The following is a 23,604-nucleotide window of genomic DNA, read 5'->3' on the forward strand; positions in this document are numbered from 1 at the left end:
GCTCCCTTCACTCAGTGACTAAACCACACTGTTTGTGTCTCTCAGCTCAAGTGGATCCCAGAGATTACCACTTCCTGTCACGCTAACATTCTGCACCCTGTTCCCCCCGGGGGTGGGGGGGCACGACTCCCTTCTGACAGCAGCGGTGACAAACTAGCCATTAAAGTCCACTTCAGACGGCAATCATCATCTGTAAGGCGGCTCCGGAATGAAGCAGATTCAGACAAATGCTGCCTGCACGCGGCCTCTCCTGCACGCACGTCCGCCGAAGACGTTTGGTAATTAGCTTAATGCAAGGCCCACTGCTGTAATGAAACCAGTTGACCTGTGGCTGCGCTGTAAACTTTATCTTCTGTGGCAGACCGGCCGTATTCCTGGCAATTACCCACAGACTGTGGGGCTGAGGGTACACGTGGGCTGCACGTCTGTGACTTCAGGACTGGGGACTCTACACCTAATGAGGACCTCGTCACGAAGGTTAGCAGTGCTGCCGCTGCTGCAGTCCACTGCAGACACCGACTGACGATGACTCCCCTCCTCCCCCCCCGGCATCTCCTGCATACATACGTGAGCAGCGTCCATCGGCTGACTCAGCGCTACACCTGTGCCTGATTGGTTGATCAGAGGGAGACAGGAGGTGTATCAAGACCCCTTTCTCCTCTCCCCTCTGTAGATAAAACATCGTCTGTTACATTTTGAAAAACAAACAAACAAAAAAAAAACACTTCTTGACCTTGTGCGGGTGCAGAGCTCAGGTGCCGTAGAGCGGCTACTGTACAGCCGTCATCTGCCTCTTTATCAGACGGCAGGCCTGTCAGGGTCACTGTGGCGGGAAGCGATGCTATCTCTGAAGCCACGTTTGTAGTTTTTTAAATACAAGGCAACTTTGACGGACAATGACGGCAGTTTGACCTTGTACTAATGTTTTTAACCCACTCCTGCCTAACCCTACGGGTGGATTTGTTGACGCCGCTGTGACCAGTTTGGCTCCCAGTTGTTAAATGTCTTCCGACAGGAACCTTAATGTCTCTATAGGATATCATTAGTAGCCAATCCACGCGTCTGCGGCGCTCATATGTTGCGATTATTGCAGCGTTTATCTCCCGCAGCTCTTGATTTTACCTCACAATGATTTAATCCTCCGAGCGGTTTTATTCTTTAACCTTTTAATCTAGCGGCAACACCCTTAAGGCGATCAATACCTATTTAGATGATATATTTAATTATATCCCCTTCTCTCCCACACTCCTCCTCTCCTTCCCACATTCCTCAGGAAACCAGCGCAGCGTGTAAGGACTGTAACCTTACTTGGTTGACTTTGTCTTTTCTCCCATTTTCTTAATACTGCATATTAAAGTAATAAGGCTACGCTGTAAGTGTCCTTAATGAGACGCTTTATTGAGTCATTTCACCAAATACAACGTATATCCTCTGCGTGTGTGAGAGACGGAAAATTGTGCTGTGATCTAACCGCCTCGCCGTACATGTGCCCGTGTTGTTGGACAGGCCTTAACTGCCCCTCGGACCTGCCCCCGGTGCAGTAGCACACCATCAATAGCTGTAATGAGATTAAAATAAAAAGTAAATCATCGCCAACACGCACAGGAAAAGGCCGTCTGAGCCAGCAGTGCTGCCTGGGATTTTTATGCGTTAGAAAGTGCTGAGGCGCCGCTTCGCCCAAAATGAAATGGAAGGCGTGCTTAAGATTCGGAGGACAACTGGTATAGCTCTAATTATCTGCTCATAAACTCACATACGGATATAAAAGATGCCAGCCGTCTAAGTCCTCCATATACGGAGGCCATCAATGAACTTCCCAGCAAAGTAGAACAAAGGGAGATAAACGGAGACGGCTCGTACAGAAGGGGATGATGGGACGGGTGCAGAGCTCAGGTGCCGTAGAGCGGCTACTGTACAGCCGTCATCTGCCTCTTTATCAGACGGCAGGCCTGTCAGGGTCACTGTGGCGGGAAGCGATGCTATCTCTGAAGCCACGTTTGTAGTTTTTTAAATACAAGGCAACTTTGACGGACAATGACGGCAGTTTGACCTTGTACTAATGTTTTTAACCCACTCCTGCCTAACCCTACGGGTGGATTTGTTGACGCCGCTGTGACCAGTTTGGCTCCCAGTTGTTAAATGTCTTCCGACAGGAACCTTAATGTCTCTATAGGATATCATTAGTAGCCAATCCACGCGTCTGCGGCGCTCATATGTTGCGATTATTGCAGCGTTTATCTCCCGCAGCTCTTGATTTTACCTCACAATGATTTAATCCTCCGAGCGGTTTTATTCTTTAACCTTTTAATCTAGCGGCAACACCCTTAAGGCGATCAATACCTATTTAGATGATATATTTAATTATATCCCCTTCTCTCCCACACTCCTCCTCTCCTTCCCACATTCCTCAGGAAACCAGCGCAGCGTGTAAGGACTGTAACCTTACTTGGTTGACTTTGTCTTTTCTCCCATTTTCTTAATACTGCATATTAAAGTAATAAGGCTACGCTGTAAGTGTCCTTAATGAGACGCTTTATTGAGTCATTTCACCAAATACAACGTATATCCTCTGCGTGTGTGAGAGACGGAAAATTGTGCTGTGATCTAACCGCCTCGCCGTACATGTGCCCGTGTTGTTGGACAGGCCTTAACTGCCCCTCGGACCTGCCCCCGGTGCAGTAGCACACCATCAATAGCTGTAATGAGATTAAAATAAAAAGTAAATCATCGCCAACACGCACAGGAAAAGGCCGTCTGAGCCAGCAGTGCTGCCTGGGATTTTTATGCGTTAGAAAGTGCTGAGGCGCCGCTTCGCCCAAAATGAAATGGAAGGCGTGCTTAAGATTCGGAGGACAACTGGTATAGCTCTAATTATCTGCTCATAAACTCACATACGGATATAAAAGATGCCAGCCGTCTAAGTCCTCCATATACGGAGGCCGTCAATGAACTTCCCAGCAAAGTAGAACAAAGGGAGATAAACGGAGACGGCTCGTACAGAAGGGGATGATGGGAAAAGCTCAAGCGAAGGGAGATCAGATTAAGAAAATGAAGGGCACCTCAAAAGTTAAATGAAACGAGTTAATATGTACGTGTCCTGTTCTTTAAAAAAAAAAAAAAGGGAACCCTTTAAATGCTCTTTAAAGCAGTGAAGTCTGAATTCCATCTGCAGATTCCAGAGGTTGCTGCCAAAACCGCAGCACAACCGCCCTCTGTCATCACCTTTCTTCCTCTTTCTTTATACCTACGCAGGCTGATTGTCATTCAGGCCATGCTCCCTCCTCACCCTCACCTCCACCTACACCATCTTCTCCCCCCACCCTCCTCCATCCCCTTCTTTAATGCAGTTTTTAAGCTATGCATTCATTACATGCTGCACCAGGGCCACAAAGGCAGGCTTGATATACGCTCTGTCCTGGAAAGGGAAAAAAAAAGTCTAGAGTGGTTTGAGTCAGAAAGGAGTTCAGGCATAAAGATAGCCCCGGCTGACACGTTTCTAATGTGTGTGTAAAAGATTAGGTGGAGTGCACAGCTCTCTGAAGGTGAGAGGCTTTGTTACAACTCTGTTTTAAACTTGGCACAATCGGATCGACGGCGACGACCTGGAGTGGACGCAGCAGATGAAGAACAGACGTAGATGAGACGTGTGTGGGTCAGGACAGTTCGACTGAGAGCCTTGCATAGAGCTCAAAGTTTAGCTTTCCCCAGCTAATGTTTGGCTGCAGTGTTTGGCTTACTGCCTTAAATGTAGGGAGAAAAATCTCTAGGCCACCAGTCACTGTTATATTGTGGACATATGAGACCAATCCAATAGAAATGTTTTTTAGTTTTTCAACGTGTCAATACATCCATCATTTACACACTAAACTCTCCGACACATTAGAAAGAAATTGCAATTTACAATAGAATCTGGTCTCTGAATGGTGGTACATTGACTGTGTAGATAGAATAACGGACAAAATGATAAAAATATTTATAAGCCTACAACCAGTGTCTCCAATTGAAGTATCAAAGAGCTAAAAAAACCCAAAAAACTAGAAGTTATCTACAACCAACAGTACACTTCAGCTCCTGATTTCTTTTTTTGCTAAAATAGTTTCTGAAGAAAAATCAGTTGTGGAATTTAGATTTTAGACCAACCATAACCATAAATCTGGATTACAGAAATCCAGAAGTCTGGATTACACAAATCCAGACTCAAACCTCAAACACCTGACCCTCCCACAAAATATATAACATAAAAAGCTATTAGTTCAGTTATAACAAACCATTGGCATGTAGATGTAACTAACCATTCACGTGCCGATGCTAACGCTAACCTTTTACAAGAATAAATTCTTTGTATGTTATAAAGCTCTTTGGTGCAAAAAGCTAAACAAAAGTTCCAGAAAAAACAATATATACAATTGTAATTGTAATGTTAGAATACTGTGAATGGCATTTCACCACAGTGAGAGAGACGTTTCTACAGCGAGACGATAGCTAACGATGCCACAGAGCGGCACATAAAAACACCTCAACTGAAAAACCACGGTAGTTATGAACCGCTGCGACCAAAGAAACAATCACACACACACATTGTCTGAAGCAAAACAATCCAGGTAAGCCACCAATTAAAAGCTGGACCAATGCTTTAACCCTAGCCCTACCTTCAGCGAACAACAATTAGCGTGTTGTTTATTAGCGTGCAGAGACGTGAACGGGTGACAACAACAACTGGCTTGGTTAAAACAAGAATCCACTCTCTTCAGGGGTGAGAGAATAAACACCTCTCTTCTTTATAAAACATAAAAATAAAAAAAAGCTTTAACTTCAAACTACACAATTACCATCCAGACTCTGGAGAGCTACTAGCCTCCGCCGCCGCTACTTCTCTGGAGTGAAAGGGAGACTTGATTCAATCGTGGCTATGTGCTGATGTGGCTGGATGTGACAGGGTAAAAAACCCTTTTCACTTCACTGTGCTGAATTCTAAGACAAAAAAAACGGGAAGACCATAACTACGACAATAACCTGAGGCCAATACACAAGTCACTCATGCGGCTCACTTAAACCTATAGTTTCTACAGTAGCCCTGCTGCTGATACAGCACTACTGCGGCTGTGTAAAGCCCTGTGTTACAGATGGTAATCCGGCTATCATATACTGTAATAGTCTCTGTGCAACAAAATGGAAGCAATTATCTCAAAGCACACAACGATCGGTGGAACAGATCACAACGCATAACTCTTTATGGCTGTGGGAGATTTACTTTCTCTCTCTCTCTCTGGCCTTCTCCCTCTCTTTTCTCCTTTTTCCTCCATTTAATTCATGTTCATTATGATTCCGAACTCTCCCTTCCTGCTTCTCTTTTACTTTGTCTAATGATCTTTTGTTCCCTGCCAAATCTTGTTAGATGTTACCCCCCTTTTTTTTTTCCCGATGTTCGCTGCCGTGACACCGCTGCCTTTCACTCCTTCGTCCTTTGCTACTTCTCTATCTCATCTTTTTTCCCGAGCGGTGGAGGTGATGACGGGGGAATGTTAACTACCTCCCTTCTGTCCGTCTGCACCCCCCCCACCCCCACCCTCATAAGATAATACCACGCTCTATACCTGCGCTAACAGAGGAGGTTGAAAGAGGGTGGTGACCTGACTTTGTGCTGCGCTCCTTGACTGACAGACTCTCTCTGACCGACCGGCTTTTTTCAAAGCCTCGTGGCAGGCTGCGCAAATGTCTCACTCACTTTTGCTGCCTCCCCTCTTCTACCTGCTGGCTCCCTGCCTTCAGCACCATGGCCTGCTGACTCACTGACACTCAGAACTTGACTACTCTACACCCGTAACCTCCCTCTGCTGGTCGCCTGAAGGGGAATACCAGCAGAGAGGCCAGTAGGCGCGTTAGTCAACCGCTGCTCGACTTTTCTCCACCGCTGCACCACTCTCCCTTCATGTCTTCACCTGCTCTACGTTCTTCCCTCTCTCCTACATTTACTGATCATCAGTGGGGATCATGATTGGCTGCTCTCCCCAACGGTCCCTGGGTAAACTGACTCTGGGACAGGACTGTATCGATGAGGTCGCAGGAGTTATTTTGAAGTGATCATACAGTTAATGATTCTGTTTTGATGGATGGCACAGTCGATGGGAAACAGGACATAATTGTGTCCGTAACAAAACTTCCTCTGCTGTATGCTCCGTTTAAAATCAAACTGCTCAGGTTTGCGTCTCACTTCTTGCTGCTTTGACCCATTCAAATATTCAGCTTCCATTTACATGGAATGATTTATTACCGTTACTGATATTTTCATCAATATAATGAGACTCTTCTCATCACTGTAGTCTTTTAGTTACAGGAACCTTGGTCTTAAACCTGGATCGGGATAGATTTGACTTGTTTGTTTGAATTCAAATGACCCAGCCCTGAATTTATGAGAATTGGCTTGTTTCCATTAAGAAATAAAGGACTTCTTAAAGATTTTATTCCTAATTTTAATTAATTCTTTGATGTCAAGTATGTGTTAAAATTTGGCCTTTGATCTGGACAAAATGAACACTGACTGAACAATTCCTTTTTTAATTTTCTATTAAGAGAGATGTGGGAGAGGAACCTGTCACCAGATATCGTCTGCATATAAAAGAGCCGGACAATTTCTGTGCGGAGTAATGACAGCAGGTTGACACAGTAATGGAGCTAACATAAACTTGGATAAGTTAAACGTTATGTGGAAGAGAGAATCAGAGAACCCACTTTGGCAATGTCTTGTTTTTTTAACCACTATATTTGAACTTCCTAAAACATTTGGTCTTGTTCTATGCCAAGGTTAAGGAATTGACTAAGGGTTGACCTTTTTTATTGTTTTTCTTCTCCCTGAGGGTAAAGTTGGAGGTGAGAAATTGAAACGTCTTCTTTGTTTTGTTGTTGGCCCTCCTTTTGCTCTTAGCTCCATTTACACTTTGTTTTTCTGGAGGAAGAACTTGGATCCAGTCCCAGCGAACACTGGGCCAGAGGCGAGTACAGGGAGGGTAGATCAGCAGCCTATCACAGGGATTAACTTAATCTCAGTCTGCATGTCTTTGGACTTTTGAGGAGGTTGAAGACGGAAAAAAATTTTGAACTGGCAGAAAACCAGGGGATGCGGAAGTGTGAAGGTCGGCACTTGGGGTTCAAGGTCGAAGCACAAATCGGGGAATGTCTTGGAGTCAGGAAAAAATGTTTCACATTTGAAGCTATAATGTTTATCTGGTCAAATAGCAGAAAATTAGAGAATTTAATGCTCCATGAAATATATATATGTATATACTATATATACTTTTTTTCTGGGGACCCATATTATAAAAATCACAAACCTTTGCGACCCAAGTCAATAGACATGATTCGTAAACTCCTGGCAAAAAAAAACAAATCTCTTGCGACCCACCTGAGGGTCGCGATCCAGTCTTTTGGGAAACAATGTCCTAGAGGACCCAAGCTTCAATACTGTAGTTTTTAGTTTTTTATCTCATAAAACTTGATAAATATCAGGATTAAATCATCCTCTCCACAAGTCACCACTTCTTATCACCAGTAGAATGTGAGAAAGCGCGCAGCCAGGACTGCATTAGAGTAGAGGTTATAACTGCTTATGAGATACTCCCCTGAATCCTTTCTTTTATATTTTTTGCTGAGGTGCCTCTCCAGGCAATATATTTTTTTTAAACACTGCAGGAGGTGGGTGCGTGTGCTCCGAGGAGGCGACATTATGAAAAGCAGTGGGGCAGATTGGGTTTGTTTCTATAGAAGACGGGAGAAAGAGATGGAAGAATGAAGGGAAGCGGGGGAAGGCTGGGAAGGGGAGAGAGGGTGAGTGGGTTGGAGGTGCACAATATGTGGAGTCATCACAAGCAACAATTAGAGGAGGAGGCCTTTTATTTTCATTTTTTTTTTTTTTGTGGTCAACTGACAATTACTGCGTCGTAAAACCGCTAATGTTATGACCTTATAAATACTGACGGGGTGTAATTACAATATTAGGACGACTGTAAAAATCCTGGCAATGGTAATTATGAGGGTGTCATTGTAAAAAGAAACTGCATGTAAAAGTGTATAATTACGTGTGTGTGTGTGTGTGTGTGTATTCAGGAGTGTGAGAAAGACCCTTGCTGTGAGTACCAGACCTGCAGACTGACACCGTTGCACTGCCCTTGTTCTTTTAATTACTTCCCTCTGCTTCACAGCATCAGTGCATAACAATTATCCTGCGTGTTCATTTGGACGGAGAGCGCAGCCTCTCCCCTCATATCGTACGGCGAGAGACAAGCGCCGGTGTCAGCAACATCACTTGATGTACACAGAAACCTAGTGGGAGCCATTAAATTAGAGCCGGGCTAATACAACTGTCTTTTACACCCCACTGCTACCCCTGCACCATAAAACAATAAACAAGCACTACAGCCGCCTGTGGCAATACTCAATCCATATGTGATGGGGCTTTTTTTTTCTACCTTCTTTCTATTTCTTACTTTTTTTTTTACTTTGCGGCCCTAAATATGAGCTGCTTTAATTCCATGTGAGCGTAAGAGAAAAGGCCTAAATGCCTTTTATAAACTGTCCCTGCGGAACAATCAGTTAGTGAGTTTGTCAGTAAACCAGGTGACTGCTGGTTTGAGTCCACCCAGGGACCACGTTCAGACTGCTGTACACGCAGAAGGTCCTGGGTTCTAGCCCCAGAGGAACCACATATTTAATGGCACCTCCTTTGTGGTAATCTTTGAGTTCTCACACTGTGTACTTCCCCATCGTCGAACAATTAGGGGACTTCAACTTTGGTGGTTCCATAGCGGTTATTACATCTGCCTTACGCGCAGAAGGTCCTGGGTTCCAGTCCCAGAGGAAACCACATACCCGGTGCCTCCTGTTGAAGCAGATCTGCTGTGTCCCCAGTGTGGCATCAACAAAGCCCAAATTGTTGTTATTATGATTGTTATTATTACCATTACTAAATATGACCCACATCAGGTACATAGAACACCTGGTGTGTATGATGGCAGGGTGTTCAGTGGTGGGTTGATTTGCTCCTGTCTGCAAAATCTAGGCCACAGGCTGAATCACATCCCCACCATGTCAGCCAAAAGAGTCAATGGCTCTGATTCGTCCAAACCTGGCCGTGTTTATTGGCTATACGTCGTCCAAAACACCAACGTGGTGTAAATCCACATGAAATATTCCTATTTGTCCCAAAGCCAGATAGGAACGTATTTATGTATATGGGCCAGATATTGAACGTACTTCAAAATCTGACCCATATTTGCACCAATATAAATTTGTCTTAAGGTCCATTTTTTCTCTAAGACCTGCCCATGGAGCGCTCTGTCATTATATTTAATTCATCACAAGTTGAGCTGTCTCTTCTGCTCTGCTCTGTTTAATCCAGTACATTCGCTGCATTACAACATAATTGGTGGGAAAAGAGAGAAATTGAAGCACAAAGTGTTGCAATAATTCACTAGTTCAGTTCATGTCCTACAACTGTTATAATCAATTACACAGGGCCGGGACGTGAGCTGCTGCTGCTGCGGCTCCAGCCACTAGATTGTGGCTTTGGTGTATGTCCTCAGCCACACGTGCACATGCAGACGTGCGCACACAAGTGAACAGCGGCGGAGAGGAAGGGGGTTGGGGCTGGTGCAGTCTATCGGAGTCTAATTCAAGCAGATGTCTGTTTAATTGATTGAAACAAATTACCTCAACATTGATCCCTGTCCCGGCACAGGGACTGATCGGCTTTTCGGAGGCCGTGTGTTTGTGTGGATAGGTGTGTGTGTGTGTGTGTCCCGGAGTGTAATGATTCAGCTCGGACCCATTCACAGAAAAAGTGACTTAATCTCTGAATGATAAATAGTGATTTGGTTCCTGATCGCACCGTGTGTTTCCCTAATTGACTCTCCGTTTCCCCCTCCTGGTAATGATGTAGCATCATTCTCACATTAAGATGCTGCGCCAATTTACTGATTGATTTTTAAGACTTGTAATTATGAGAGATTCTTTACGTGTCTTTGGCTGTTTCTTATGCTCGTTTTCCCGCCCTTCTTTCCATTTGTCACAGTTCGTTCCTCTCTTCTTCTGTCCTCGCTCCCGTGTCGTCTGTACGCGGCGGTTCGGACGACACGTCGGCGGCTACGCCACGTGTTCCATCTCTAATCAGCTTTGTGTCGACTTCTGTAATAACTGTGTGCTTGAGCAGTTTGCTCATGTAAACTGTGAAATTACACGTTTACTCTGGCTCTCAGCAGCTGGTGGCTGGTGCCACAAATAAAAAGGCTCCTGGCTCCTGCCGTCAGTGATCCGCCGCTCTCAGGGCAGATACATTATATCCATGTAATGTGTACATATTAGAAAATAGAACATAACCAGCAGGACAAATCAATACGCTGGCTAGAAATGCTGGCGTCACTGCTACATATTGCATTTGTCTTTGCTTTTGCAGCAGCTCCACTGATGTGACTCTATATTTAATATGTTTATTTATGTACGCATTTAATTTACACTGTACGGGCAAAATGATGCAATCTCTGTGTGTGTGTGTGTGTGTGTGTGTGGATGTGTGGGTGGGGGTGTTTAAAGGTATTTGCCTATTGTTTGAAGAATGACTTCAGGGCGTCCCATCCATATCCCCCCGCCCCTGAGATTTACTTTAGAGACACACTGTAAACATGGACACATGTATAGTAGACTGTGTGTGTGCGTCCTTGTGTTAGGGCGAGACTACACAACACCCACACTCACATTGTGTCTCCTCTAATATTCCTCACCTCTGTTTCACTTTGCAGATTAGTCCTGATGCACAGTTACTATAAATATGAAGGAACAAAAATACAGCGATCCTCGACTATAAACTGAGGATTTCCATATAGAATTGTCAGTGTTGAAGAGGAAATGGATATTATGCTGTTAAAATCTCATTTGATTGTTCCTTTTTTTTACAGAAAGCCATATCATTAGTACACAAAATGATTTATGTTATTTGTAAGTTACAAGTCAAAACTGTACATTTCAGACCATGCCAGGACTAACCCTTCATTTTAAAATCATAATGTAAATATGGTTTAATCTTTCTTTTAGGACTGTCCTGAAGTCAGTTTTAGTCAAGTCAATTTTAAAATCTAACATAAGATTTGAAATTAAACTTAAAATGTCCTCCTAAAAGCACACTTAACAGGATTAAATCATTAATAGGAAATTATTCTTAAAAAAGTAAACTGCCGCACCAATGGTTGGCTTCGTAAGAGGATGAAGCAAAAACCTCTGTTAGAAAATCCCTTCCCTCCATGTCAAACGACTTTTTCTTTATCTTTAATACAAAGTTATTCTTCCTACTTAAAGTTCTCCGCGCCGCTTCTTTAAAGTTCCCTGCAGTTCTGCTTATCTGTACTGTACGACAGCCTCACACACCGCTGTACACTGCGCTCGACATCAAATGGCATTTTTTAATACCGAGCCGTGAGTTGTTTATGTGCACAGTCCACATGTGTTTACCTCCATCAGCCTGTTTGAACAGAGCAGTGTGAACAAAATCATTAATTACTGTTAATGAGACAAACATGTGATGAATTATTGATATGGGTGCAATAAAGAACTGCAGTGATCACAGGAGAGGACGGGGGAGAGAAGACGTATTCACTGTCGTTTTGGTTCGTTTTCTTTCCTTTATTTGCTCTAAGGAGGCGGCAGACGACTTCCACGCCCCCAGTGCTTCCTGTTTGGTTAATGTCACTAAAGATGCAGCCGTAGCAAGAAGATAATAAAGACATAGAGCCCATGTGTCATAACAAATATCCCTGTGTGGAAATGTGACAGATACCAAGAAAGGACGTTTAACACAAATGTTCTGGAAGTGGAGCCGCCCACTGTATGAATATTTGACTTCATCTGTGAATGTTCAGGTAAACCCTCTATAATGGCCTTAACTACAGTGTGTAAAGCAGGTTAAATGCGGATGTGTGTGTGTTTTTTCTACAGGTTCTACATCATAAAAACAAGCCCTTTGTTTGATCTTGAAAATCCCTGACGTCTTTTCAAACAGATGTTAAAAATGCCTCCGATAAATGAGGAGGGCAGATGGCAGGAACGCCGCACTGAGGCAGTTCAGATCGACTCATCTGGAAAAGCCCCTAAAAGCAGTGATTCCCAACCTTTCGTCGAGCCACGGCACGCACTTTACATCAGAAAGATCCCATGGTGCACCACCGAACCGAAAGTCTGCGTAATGATACGCAACGAACTTCTAGGATTGTCGTACTCTCACTGAAAACCTGAGCCCGTTTAGTCAAACACAACGCCGATACGCTCGCAGGAATTGAAGAAAGACAAAAACACCAAAAAAGGAGTATTTACGTACATGACATTGCCCTGCCTGTCACTGTCGCATAGAAGAATGAAGACAAATGATGTGCAGTAAATAAATAATAGTTTTTGGACCAATTAAGAGAAATTTCCCATGTTACACCGTGTGATCTCACGACACACACGGGAATCACTGCCCTACAGGTCAAAATCATTTCCTATTCTCTTTTAATGTACATTGATAAGAGCCACGGGGTGAGGAGTGGACAGCCAAGGACACCGGTCGTTCTTTTTACTCGGTGCTCACAGATTACAGCAGTGTGATTTTTCCGAATATTTATATATATATATATATTTTTTTTTTTAGCCTCAAAAGTAATTTTTTCTGATTTTTTTTTCTTTGACTTTGATGATTATTATCTCAAATTTATTATAATTATTATTATCTTTTAAATCTGTGTTCTCAAAGCAGCGGGTGTGTCAGTATGTGTGTACACGTCAACAAAAATTCACTTTTTAAAAAAAAGGTGGACTGCTGATTATTGTAGTTTATCAGTACAGAGAGGCCACACTGATGCAGCACGTAGGAGAGGACGACTGCACAGTTCTGCAGTAAGAAATACATTTTTTTTTTGGTGGTTACAGTCAATGTTCCACATGAGTGATCTGTGTGTAACCACCCTTAATCCCTCACTGGGCCTGTGGATTACCAGCTTTGACTTTGCCCTTGTGCAGACCAGGTAGGTTGGAGGGGGTAAAATCAGTCAAGCAGTCAGTCAGTCAGTCAGTCAGTCAGTCACTCAGCCCCAGCAGTCAGCAAAGAGCAGGTTAAAAAAACCGACATGGGGGAAGCCCTGAGATCAAGCAGGAGGGTCACAGAGCAGACAATTAAAGCCGACCGCTCCACTCACAGCACCCACTCCTACCCCTAATCTCACCGACTCCACCCATCCTCCGCCGTCCGACTACGGCTGCCTCAGCACGGTGCCGCAGTCAGCATTGTTGCATATTTAATGTCCTGATGAGAGCTTCCACCTGCTGACACAGGCAAGTGACAGAACAATACCATCGCAGACCCCACCCACCGAGGACACACACCTATGCATACGTATTAAAGGACTTGTGCGCATACACTCTACACCGCTCGCTCTCTCTTCGACTTCTACACCCGTGCCCTTCCGTCTCCACAGCACAAAGACATTTCCTTCTACAAATCAATGCAATAAATAAATACACACACACACACACACACGTGCTTCTTCTTGCAGACACACACTATGTTTGGAGGTAAGTGTAAAGTAGAAGACGTCCCACTGGTGGAGTGGATTTTGTGCACTTTTTTGGAGCAGGTTTTTATCTCCGCGGCCTCCTCGTCTGAGGCTGCTCCTGGATCAGACCGAGATTCAGAACAACCTGACCGTGTGTGTGTACAACTGTACTGACGAGCACTTTTGCTTGCCACAAAGAGAGCTTAACATTTTCTCTTTTTTTTGTTTTGTCCTAATAAACTGAAGATCGGCAGGAGTTCTACTCCCGACAAAGGTCGCTGTCTCTTCCCCACACATTCGACGTACACCTTTAAAAGGAGCGTCATTACACTGAAAGTGGCCCAAATACACCCAAACAGGGACAGGTAAACCCTAACTAGGTCACATACAGTATTTATATACAAAGTAGGGCAAAATGCATACATGAGAAAAAACAAGCGTGGGTTCTTATACCGGCTCCCAAAGCACACCTGGATTAGTCACTGCTCCAATGTATGCAGACACTTCTGATCTGAGAACAAGAATAAATGTGAAATACAGCAGTCTGGGTAACAGAGGCTGCAACCGCCTCGTACCGCCCAGGCCAAGACGGAGATCTTCAGGGTAATGATGTCACTGTGTTCAACTTCATCCTAAATCAGTGACAAATCCCAGATCCCTGACGTTCATCCAAACAGCGCAGGTCAGAACCCTGTTCCAAACCGTGACGACACTAACGTCAACCTTCGACCGAACATTTCTGGACCAACTTGGCATGTCAACTTCCTGCTAAGCCCAGGCAAGCGAGTCGTCTCCAGATCCAGACAGTCTGACCGCAGCCAGGCGTCTGAGTCGACTCATCCGTTCAGAGAGTTCCGTCTCTGCTTCTTCCTTCTCCTGACCATCCTCTCGGACCATGCTATCCATTAGCCGGCATTTAATCACTGCGCCATTTACTGGAAACTGCTGTCTGTCAGGCTGTCTGTGGTTGTGTGTGTGTGTGTGTGTGTTGTTGTCAAATTCACACTCCGTAGGCCTGGTTAAAGGTGGTGAAAGAGTGCAAAAAAAAAAGACAAATCAAAAAGAGCAGAGAATTTTCGGTAAAATGCCGAAACTATAAAACCGTGTTTTTGCAAATCAACTCAGAAAAGAACGGCGTGAAAGCGATATCCCAAAAATCTATTGCGGCTGAGGGGAAACTGCTGACTGCATGAAGACATGCGCCTGCACCTATACTTTTCTATAGTGTCCGTCTCTGCAGCAGCATCAAGCTCACTGGGCTCAGAGGACCACGCCAGGGCAGGGAAGGTGCAAACACACGCATTGCAAACATGCATTAATAAACCATGCAGGAAACTATAAAAACGGAAACACTCGTACAATATCCTTTCCCCGCTGAGATTTAGTTTGCAGTTCAGTTTTTTCTTCTTCTTCTTTTTTTCATTATTTGTTAAATGTTTGACTTTCGCTCAGTTGCACCGCTGTAATCTTTCCCAACCTGGGATACATACTTCTTTACATTCCATAGTTGCTCTTGTTCATATGGGCATATAAAGAAGTATGTCCCCCAAGTCGGCCACTGTCCTTGGTGGTGCATCAGGCCCCCTCAACTCCACCTCCCGCTCCTTCTTCACCTCCTCCCTCTTTCTACACCCCCCCACCCCAAAAAAAATAAAAAATACATTCAATGAAGAGGAAAAGAAATGTTGAATCAGGATCCACACACACACACACACACACACACAGACACACACACAGACAGACACACTGAATGAACGGCCGCAGCTTCAGGATGCTCTCATTGGATGATAAAGTTTCCACATTTACATTTTCATGCAAACTAAAGGCCTGTTACACTTGATACGACATTTTGCCTCCACTTTTGAAAAGAGCTCATTTACACCAGCACTCTGTCACTAACAACTAACACTTTTTAAAGTAATCGAAATTAAAAAAATATATATAAATATCTATATATACACTAAGTACACAGCAGGGTGGAATACTGGAGCGTAACTGTCTGTCCTGCCACCCTAATACAGTATAAAGTGTAGATTATGAAGTAGTTTTACATGCACACACGCACACAGGAGTCAAACCACATTCACCTTGAGTGTCACGCTTTATAGGTTCAGCTGCAGCGGTGGTGTGGAGTGGAGTGGAGAGGAGAGGAGAGGAGAGGAGCGGAGAAACTCCTCTGTGGACGTGGTGGGGAGGTGCGCGGGGGTTGGTGGTTGGTGGTTATGGGATGGCTGGTTGCATGGGATGAAGGGAAACAAGGGAGATGTTGCACTTACCTACACGGGCAGATGTTGCCTCCAGATTACCCCCTCTTCTCCCTCCCTCTCTCCAGTCCTCACACTTTCCTTGCTCTTCTCTCCTCTAACTCCTCCCCCCCCCCCCCCCCCCCCTTCAGTCAGGCTCATGCACCAAAGACAGAGGCAGTAAAGCAAAGAGAATGGGGAAGAAAAAAGAAAAAAAAAAGAGGAGGAGAGCGTGGCAGAAGAAGTGCTTCGTTCTCTCTTCTCTTTAGTCCTCTGTCCCAGGTGCTGCCTCTGCAGTCTCTCTCTTTCCTCCCCCCCTCTCTCTCTCTCCCTCTCTGTTCAGCCTCACTCTTGTTCTCCCTCTCTTTAACATCCTCACTCTGATCCTCTCTCTTCCACTTTGCTTCCCTTCGTCTCTCTGTCTCCTGCTCTCACTGCAAACTTTTAGCCCATGAGTCCCACTGGTCCTTTCCAACGCTGACAGTAATTTCCCTGTCTTCTTTCCTCCTCTCCACTCCTTCCTCTCATTTATTTTTTGCAATTCCTCTCTGTGTTCTTAACACACACACACACACACACTGTCCCATTCAGCCTGTGGGCTTCCATATGTAGTCTCTTCTTGGCTGCTGACTCCCCTCTGTACAGCACGTGCTCTGACTCTCTCCCTGCTCTCTCTGTGTCTCTCTCTCTCCATCAATCCCCACCACACAGAGACCAGTGATGCTGCTGGTTGAATTGGACCAAAGGAATGTACTGTAAATGCACGCATGTGTGTGTGTCCAGGTGAGTCCGATTGGCCGTTTTCCTCCATTCATCTGAGACCCCCGCCCCTCAACCCTCCCTGGTCCCCTGATCCACACCGTTGTCCCCACCTTCCCCCGCCTTCCCCCTGCTGTCTCCCATCATCCTCCCTCACCTCCTTCTTCTACCCCCTGCCTCCCTGTCCTCTCGCGGAGATCGATACCAATTTATAGGCAAATGCACAAAGGCTGAGTCGTGCTTTTAATGAATTGAACCATTGCTAACGTCAGGCATCTAATGAAGGCTCTGGAGGGTGGTGGTGGAAGAAAAGACCCTATGGCAGCAGCAGCAGCAGCAGCAGCAGCAGCAGCAGCATATAGGGCCCCATTCAGGCATGGTAATAACGTCCACGCTAAGATACCTCCACTGGGGAAATAAAAGTGTGACTGTCCAAACCTGGCAACCAGGACAGTTTTAATTCTGATAGTGGGATATAAAGTTTTATTATTTTGTGTGACTGTATTAATGGCTACTTAACAGGCGCTTATATGGGTCTGTAATGGGGTCAGGAGTTTAATGACAGAGACTCAAGCAGGAGAATCAACGTATAGAATCGGTTCACCTATGAGAAGACCAACATTACTGTAGAAACTGCAGGAGGTCAGATAATGGGTCAGGTGAAAACAAGGACCACCCTGGGGGGAGTAAGGGAGGGTCACCTCTGTCCTTGGCCGACGGAGAAATTGCGAATTACGTAGCAAGACGATGAAAGTTGATTGCGAAGAAAGTCAGCAGTTTGAACATCAGACCTTTAAAGTTCGATGGTCGATGTTTGAAGGTCGATGAACCTCATACCTGTGATATGCTTCAAGTACGTTTCCTTCCTGACAAGGATAACGCTGTTTAGACACCACAGGTTGAGAAACCTCTGTCTGAAGGCCACAACATTATCTTACAATGAGTACTTCTACACGTCCACCTGTGTCGGATCATATTTGAATGACGGTACTGGTTCTAGAACTCTACCAAGGAACCAAAGGTACTTTCTAAATTTTAACTTGCTACTGATATATTTTACTTAAACAAACTTCAGAAAATGTATATGTATGTAGATGATTGTCTTTTCTACGTTAATAGTTTATAACCTAATAAACAAACATCTGTTGGAAACCAACACGCCTTTTTAAAAGAATAAGGCAAAAAAAAAAAACATCTTTAAAAGTGTAAAAAAAGACACTTTTTAATTTTGAGAAACAGAGATTTTTCCTAAAATATATAGACAGGAATAATAAAACACTTAACGTTTAACCTCCGACTGCTGAAGGTCAAGGTTGCTCTATGATCATCTCTGGTCTGACTGAGGTTTTCTGTCAGTATTTGTGCAGCTCTTTGAACATGCGTGCGATTCCAATGCAGGACATAAAGTTGGACTCCTAACAATGGTGGACGGTTGGGTGGGTGGGAGTGCAAAGGTGGGTTGTTCACGCTCCATGCCCCCCAACATTCGCTGCCTCTGGAAACACGGCCAATTAACTGCAGTTTTCCGAAAGTCTTCCCCCGTGTTTGGCGCTCGACCTTTCACACAGAGTGACGACTGAATCTAATCAAATAACCATGAAAGACAACGCTGACAACGCAGAATCCCTGATTAACTATTTATGAGAGTACATTTATGTTTATATATATTTATCCTCGGTGGGTAAAGGATACAGTTTTCCTTTAGGAGCGTTGGCCCCACGGTGAAGTGGAAAACAGATATTCCAGGTGATTTTTTTTTTCTTTTTTTCCTCTTTGTTTTCTGCAGCTGCTGCACAGGTATTGCAAACTCCAAAGCTTGAGTGTAACAGCTGTACCTGCTGCACCGATGTGAATGTCATCCCCGTAGCCCCCCCATCGCCCCCTTTGTGTGTTTCCACCACTGTAACCAGTGCCATGGGGGCTGCGCACATCAGCCCTGCCCGCCCAGTAATTAAACTAAAAGTCTCTTCCATAAATCACACTCGTCTTCCCCTCTCTCTCTCTTCCTCTCTCTCTCTCTCTTAATTCTCCTCTATGTTTTCTTTCTTGCAGCAATGGAACTGATGTTTTGTAAATCACCAGCAGGGGCTGGTAAAACGAGGGTGGCTTTGCACGCGTGCCATTAAACACGGACACACACAAGTCCAGCACCGCGTGTAGGACACATTTCAAAGCCTTGAGTCGTTCATTCTGGCCCTGTGTGCCATTATCACAACGTTCCAGGCAGGAATTAAAACTCCAGACAACCGCGGCAGATAGCGAGATATGGAATTTGCACCCTCAACACACTGCTTTGCTCGATATGAATGGGAATCTGGTATGATATCTGTAATCTGTGTGATAAGGTGTAAAACAGAAAACAGAACATTGTACGTCCTCTTAGAAATCAACTTCTCTTTCTGTTAACGCTCAGCGATAATGGCTGCTACGGTTAAAGTATCTTTTTTTTTATTTAAAAAAAGCCAAGTTTCACACTCGCTGCTCAGGCTGCGGGAAAGACAGACCGACTCCCTTCAAACAGCTGCACGTCTTCTTCACCCGCTACAACCGTTACAGACTGTCTCCTACAGTGTGCAGCAGGGCAGGGCCCTGGACACCCAACACCTCACCACCTCCAGCAAACTCAGCGTGAAGCCTGTCAGGGCTCCGGATGTTTAACAGACAGCTGACCACGACTGATCTTCCTGGTATCTGCTAACTGGGTAAAATTAGCCTGGACGTGAGGGGAGAGGGGAAGGGGGGAGACAGAGGGACGGCAGCAAATGCAACGACACTTTTAGAACCTTCGCTTCCACTTCAAACCTCGCCCTCTCCACGTCTCTGGAGAGCGACACATGTGTGTCCTGTCTATAGATAGAGCTGAGGCCCCCAGTGGGACGGCCACACGGACGCTCAGCTTAACACCAGGGCACATTAGAACATGCTCATGTAGCATTTCTCCCGATAAAGCTCACCTGTCCTGCATTCAAATATAGTCCAGTGCGCAGGACTGCAATGGTGCAACGTTATGTTCTTCTGAAGCAGGTCCCGCTGCCATATGGAAACGTTTTTTCTTTTTTTTCTTTACAATGTCAGCTAAAAATAAAATGCTTGAAAAAAAAAAATTACAAAAATTCAAGAGTCAAACTTTTGAAGAAAAAAAAACAAACGTTAATTCTCAAGGACAGGTTTCGTTCTTTTAAACCAAAACAACAATTTTCCGTCGGCAACCATGGTTTTGCCTTTAAAAAATGTTTGACAAAAGGGCGAACTAGTCTGTAAAAAGAAAAAAAAAAAAACGTTAATTCTCAAGGACAGGTTTCGTTCTTTTAAACCAAAACAACAATTTTCCGTGGGCAACCATGGTTTTGCCTTTAAAAAATGTTTGACAAAAGGGCGAACTAGTCTGTAAAATGAAAAAAAAAAAAAAAAGGCTCAAAGACGGGGGTAAAAACTGGTTTGACTGGTTTGGAAAGCAGGCGAGTAAACACGTTTTAAATCGAGGAAAATAGACGTTTTAAAATGTGGTGGAAAACAGATTTAATTTTCCCTTCAGACGGAAAATAAAAAGTCAGTATTTATGGACAGCTATAGATCTGCATGGTTTACGGGCGCCTAATAAATTCAGCTGGCGCTTATGAAAGGTGGCAACAATCTGAGGCTTCAGCTGTTATCTGACAACTTGCTGTTCTTGCACTACATGAACTCATTTTTCAGCCACAGAGAGAAAGATGTTACACACTCTCCCTGACATTTATTATTTTTTTTAACAACTAAATGAACTTTAACTGAGTTGAAGTAGCCGAGCAGGAGAAAACCTCAGAGACGACCTTTGGCCTTTTAACCTCGTGAGAACACGTTGAAAAGGGTCTCTGTTACATCATAGGTCACATTGAATGTTCAGAATGAATTTTGTGTTAAACAATGGGAAGATATTTAATCATAATGAAAACTGCATACACAGTATTATGTGTAGAGGCGGCTTCAACAAATGCTCACGGATACACGTACAGTATGTGCACACAGGTTTGAAAACACATGCGATGGCGTTGAATATCATAAAAGGTTTCATCAAACGGAAACAGCAAACATACTTTTACTTTACTCACCACATTCACGTCAGGCTGCTGAAGGATGGTGGCCCAGGCAGAGTGAAGCAGCCGGTGCAGGCAGACTCTCTCCTCCCCGGGAGCTGAATCAGCGATGGAGAGTTTAAGGATGCAGAGAAGAGGGTAAGAGGAGGAGGAGGAAAAGGAGAGGACAGTAGGAGGAGTAAAGCGAGAGGAGAGAAATGGAGAGGGTCAAAAGACTTACAGTGCTGGATTGGAGTTAAAAAAAAAAGAAGAAAAAAAAGAAAAAAACACAGAATGAAAAATGTATCACAAAGCTGTGATTTTGATTCAAATAGGACGATTTAAAGTGATGACAAGGGAGGGCAATAAAATTGCATTAGTTGCCCCTCAATTGCAGCTGCCTGTCCCTTTCACACCACACCAGAGCAGACCAGACCATGTAAAGTTAGAAGGAGGACAGCTGATCAGGCTGCCAGAGAAGGAGATAGAGTGAGATAGTGAGTGCTGACAGAGCTGAAGGACAAATCAGGAGGAGGGACGCAGGAAGGAGGGAGGGAGGGAGGGAGGGAGGTGGTGGAGGCTGAGGGAAATGTAGAAAGTGAGTGCGGAGAGACGGTGGGTGAGGACAAGGGGAGAAAAAGTGGAATTTTGAAAGAATAAGGAAAAAAGGTCAGGGGAAAGAGGAGTGAGTTTGATAAGGAAAAATAAAAGAAAAAAAAGTTTGGATGGTACAACGTAAAGAGGTAGAAAAAAAATTGAGCAACATAAATGAACGATCGTGGGAAACAAAGACAGAACATCTCTTACTGTTTTTGTCCTTCTTGTCATTTGCCACCGTATTCCACTCCCCCTCTCCAAAGATTACAGGAAAACTTGTCAAAAACAGCCTGTCATACACATTGTCTTTCAACCAAAAACGTCATTGGAAAAACTGGAAAACCAACCCAGGGCAGGGGCACCAACAGGCAGGGTTGAGCAGAATCAGAGGAAACCCCCACCATCCCAGGGTTTTTATACCAAGGTAAGACGCGGAGCCGTGCGCCCTTCCAGCAGCCCGCCCGCACAGCCAGGCTCCACGGCCTTATTTAGTGAAGCATGGCAAAAAATAGCCCTGTAAGAAGCTGTTGGGGGTGTCTGGGTTAAAGTGGGAGGGGCAGATACGGGAGGTGAGGCAGAAGGGTGTCAGACGGTGTTGGGAGGGCGGTGGCGTTGGTGACGTAGTAATCGGTCTCTCTGCCCTTTGACTACTCTGGTCTGGGCTCCATTTATCCTCCGGTCTCATGTATCATCTATTTCTCTTTCCTCCCGTGACACTTTGCTTTTCTGTGTCCTGATCTCTGCTTCTGATTCCCTGGTCCACTCTTCTTACACTGTGGGTGTATGAGTGTGTGTGTGTGTGTGTGTTAGAGAGAGAGAGAGAGAGACAGTGTGTGCAGCATTTACATTTATTCATTTGGCACATGCTTTTATCCAAAGTGACTTACAACGGTGGGACTGGGAGTAAGTGGAAGGCTAAGTGCTGAACGTGTTCGCGGTGACAAAGTGTAGGACATCGGGCGCAGGAGAACGCCACGTCTAGAGTGCAGCGGTATGCAGCGTGGCTAGTCATGTTAGATGAGGTGTTGGTCCAAAAGAAGCTCTTCTTCACTGCTACACTCAACGAGCCTCTTGTAGCTTAGCCGCCCCTTCAGGTTCTAGTTCTGCTCAGAACTTTCCTGTGAATCTAAACAGTTAACTGCTGAACACCAATACACTCTGGGTGATCACTGAGACATTCAGATGAGATACATTTTAAAGTAATTGTACTAATGTTTTTTACACTTAAATTTTGGCTTTCAAACCATTTTAATTTTTTTTTTATCTTATCTCAATAATCATCATCAATTTTAGGTATAATTAGGCACGATTAATCATGATTATTTCACAATTACTATTTCATAGTAAATCAACATTCCTAAATTCACGCCTGTTTTAATTGTGACCAATCAAAATGCGGGGGCAATTAATACAAAAAAAAAAAACTAAGTTTGCCTTATAGTCTTGATAGATTTCAGTAATTACTGCGCACGGTGGCTTGGTTTAACCCTGACTCGAAGTTGTAGCCTTCACAAATGCATTCTGGGAGTTGAGAAATTTGTAAATTTTCCAGTTAGTTCCTGGACAGTGGATTATGGGATTCACAGTACAAGTACTTCTGGCCATGAATACACAATACAATACATGTTTGATCATAAATGGAATGAAAAATAAAACTAAAACAAAAACGGCGACCTTATGACCTTCTAGAGATTGTCACACTATAGTTTTACATTTCATTATTTTTTGCCACTTTCACAAACTGCCATCACACCATCAGTGGCTCAGAGTTCTTCTGATGTTTGACCATTAAAAAAATCCTTTGACTTATTTGTAGGAACTCTCGTCGTCACAAATGGCCAAATGACTGGTTTTGTACTTTTTTGTACCTTTGAACTCTTTTAAAAAAAATGTGTTCCTTTAATTTTTAATCAGTGCAGAGATTAAAGTGATGGGTTGCCGTTTGACTCCGCTGCAAACCCCAGGAGGTTAGGCCATATGGCCACACCGCCTTCGGTAAGACCTTCCTTTGACTGCAGCCTCCTATATTACTGTACTGCACACATTTGGAATTTTAATGCATATTAATACTGTGTTAAAAAAAACTGTCATATATCCAGGGGATGAATGTATGTCATAAGAATAAATCACTGCACGGGGGAGATGCAGAAACACAAGCAGAGGGCGGCGGGAAAAATCACTTTCGCCGAGTCTGTAAAAGTACACATTGTTCTCTATTTGCTGCACGAGCAGTCAGTAGTGAAGGAATGACAAATTTAACAGAAATTAGATTCGATTTCAGAATGACTGTGTATCCTCTTTAAACGGAATTTACAAAAATAAATAGTGTTGCTAACGAGAGGCAAAATCTAGACCAGGCGTGGGAAAACGTTTGTTTTTGTCAGG

The 23,604-nt window shown here is 44.2% G+C and overlaps 1 long non-coding RNA gene across 1 annotated transcript in view; it reads right to left on the reverse strand.

The window, feature by feature from the left end:
• LOC112487649 (uncharacterized) overlaps positions 1-21,916 on the reverse strand; it is a 29,749-nt gene extending 7,833 nt beyond the window's left edge. Inside the window, exons 1-2 of the long non-coding RNA XR_003050954.1 lie at positions 21,430-21,916; positions 20,659-20,741 (exon numbers count right to left, since the gene is read on the reverse strand). This is a non-coding gene — a long non-coding RNA (uncharacterized LOC112487649). The remainder of the gene's footprint in view (positions 1-20,658; positions 20,742-21,429) is intronic.
• Positions 21,917-23,604: the final 1,688 nt, after the last annotated feature.

Source organism: Cynoglossus semilaevis, chromosome 10 (genome assembly GCF_000523025.1).
Source record: "Cynoglossus semilaevis isolate Cse_v1.0 chromosome 10, Cse_v1.0, whole genome shotgun sequence".
NCBI lineage: Eukaryota > Metazoa > Chordata > Actinopteri > Pleuronectiformes > Cynoglossidae > Cynoglossus > Cynoglossus semilaevis.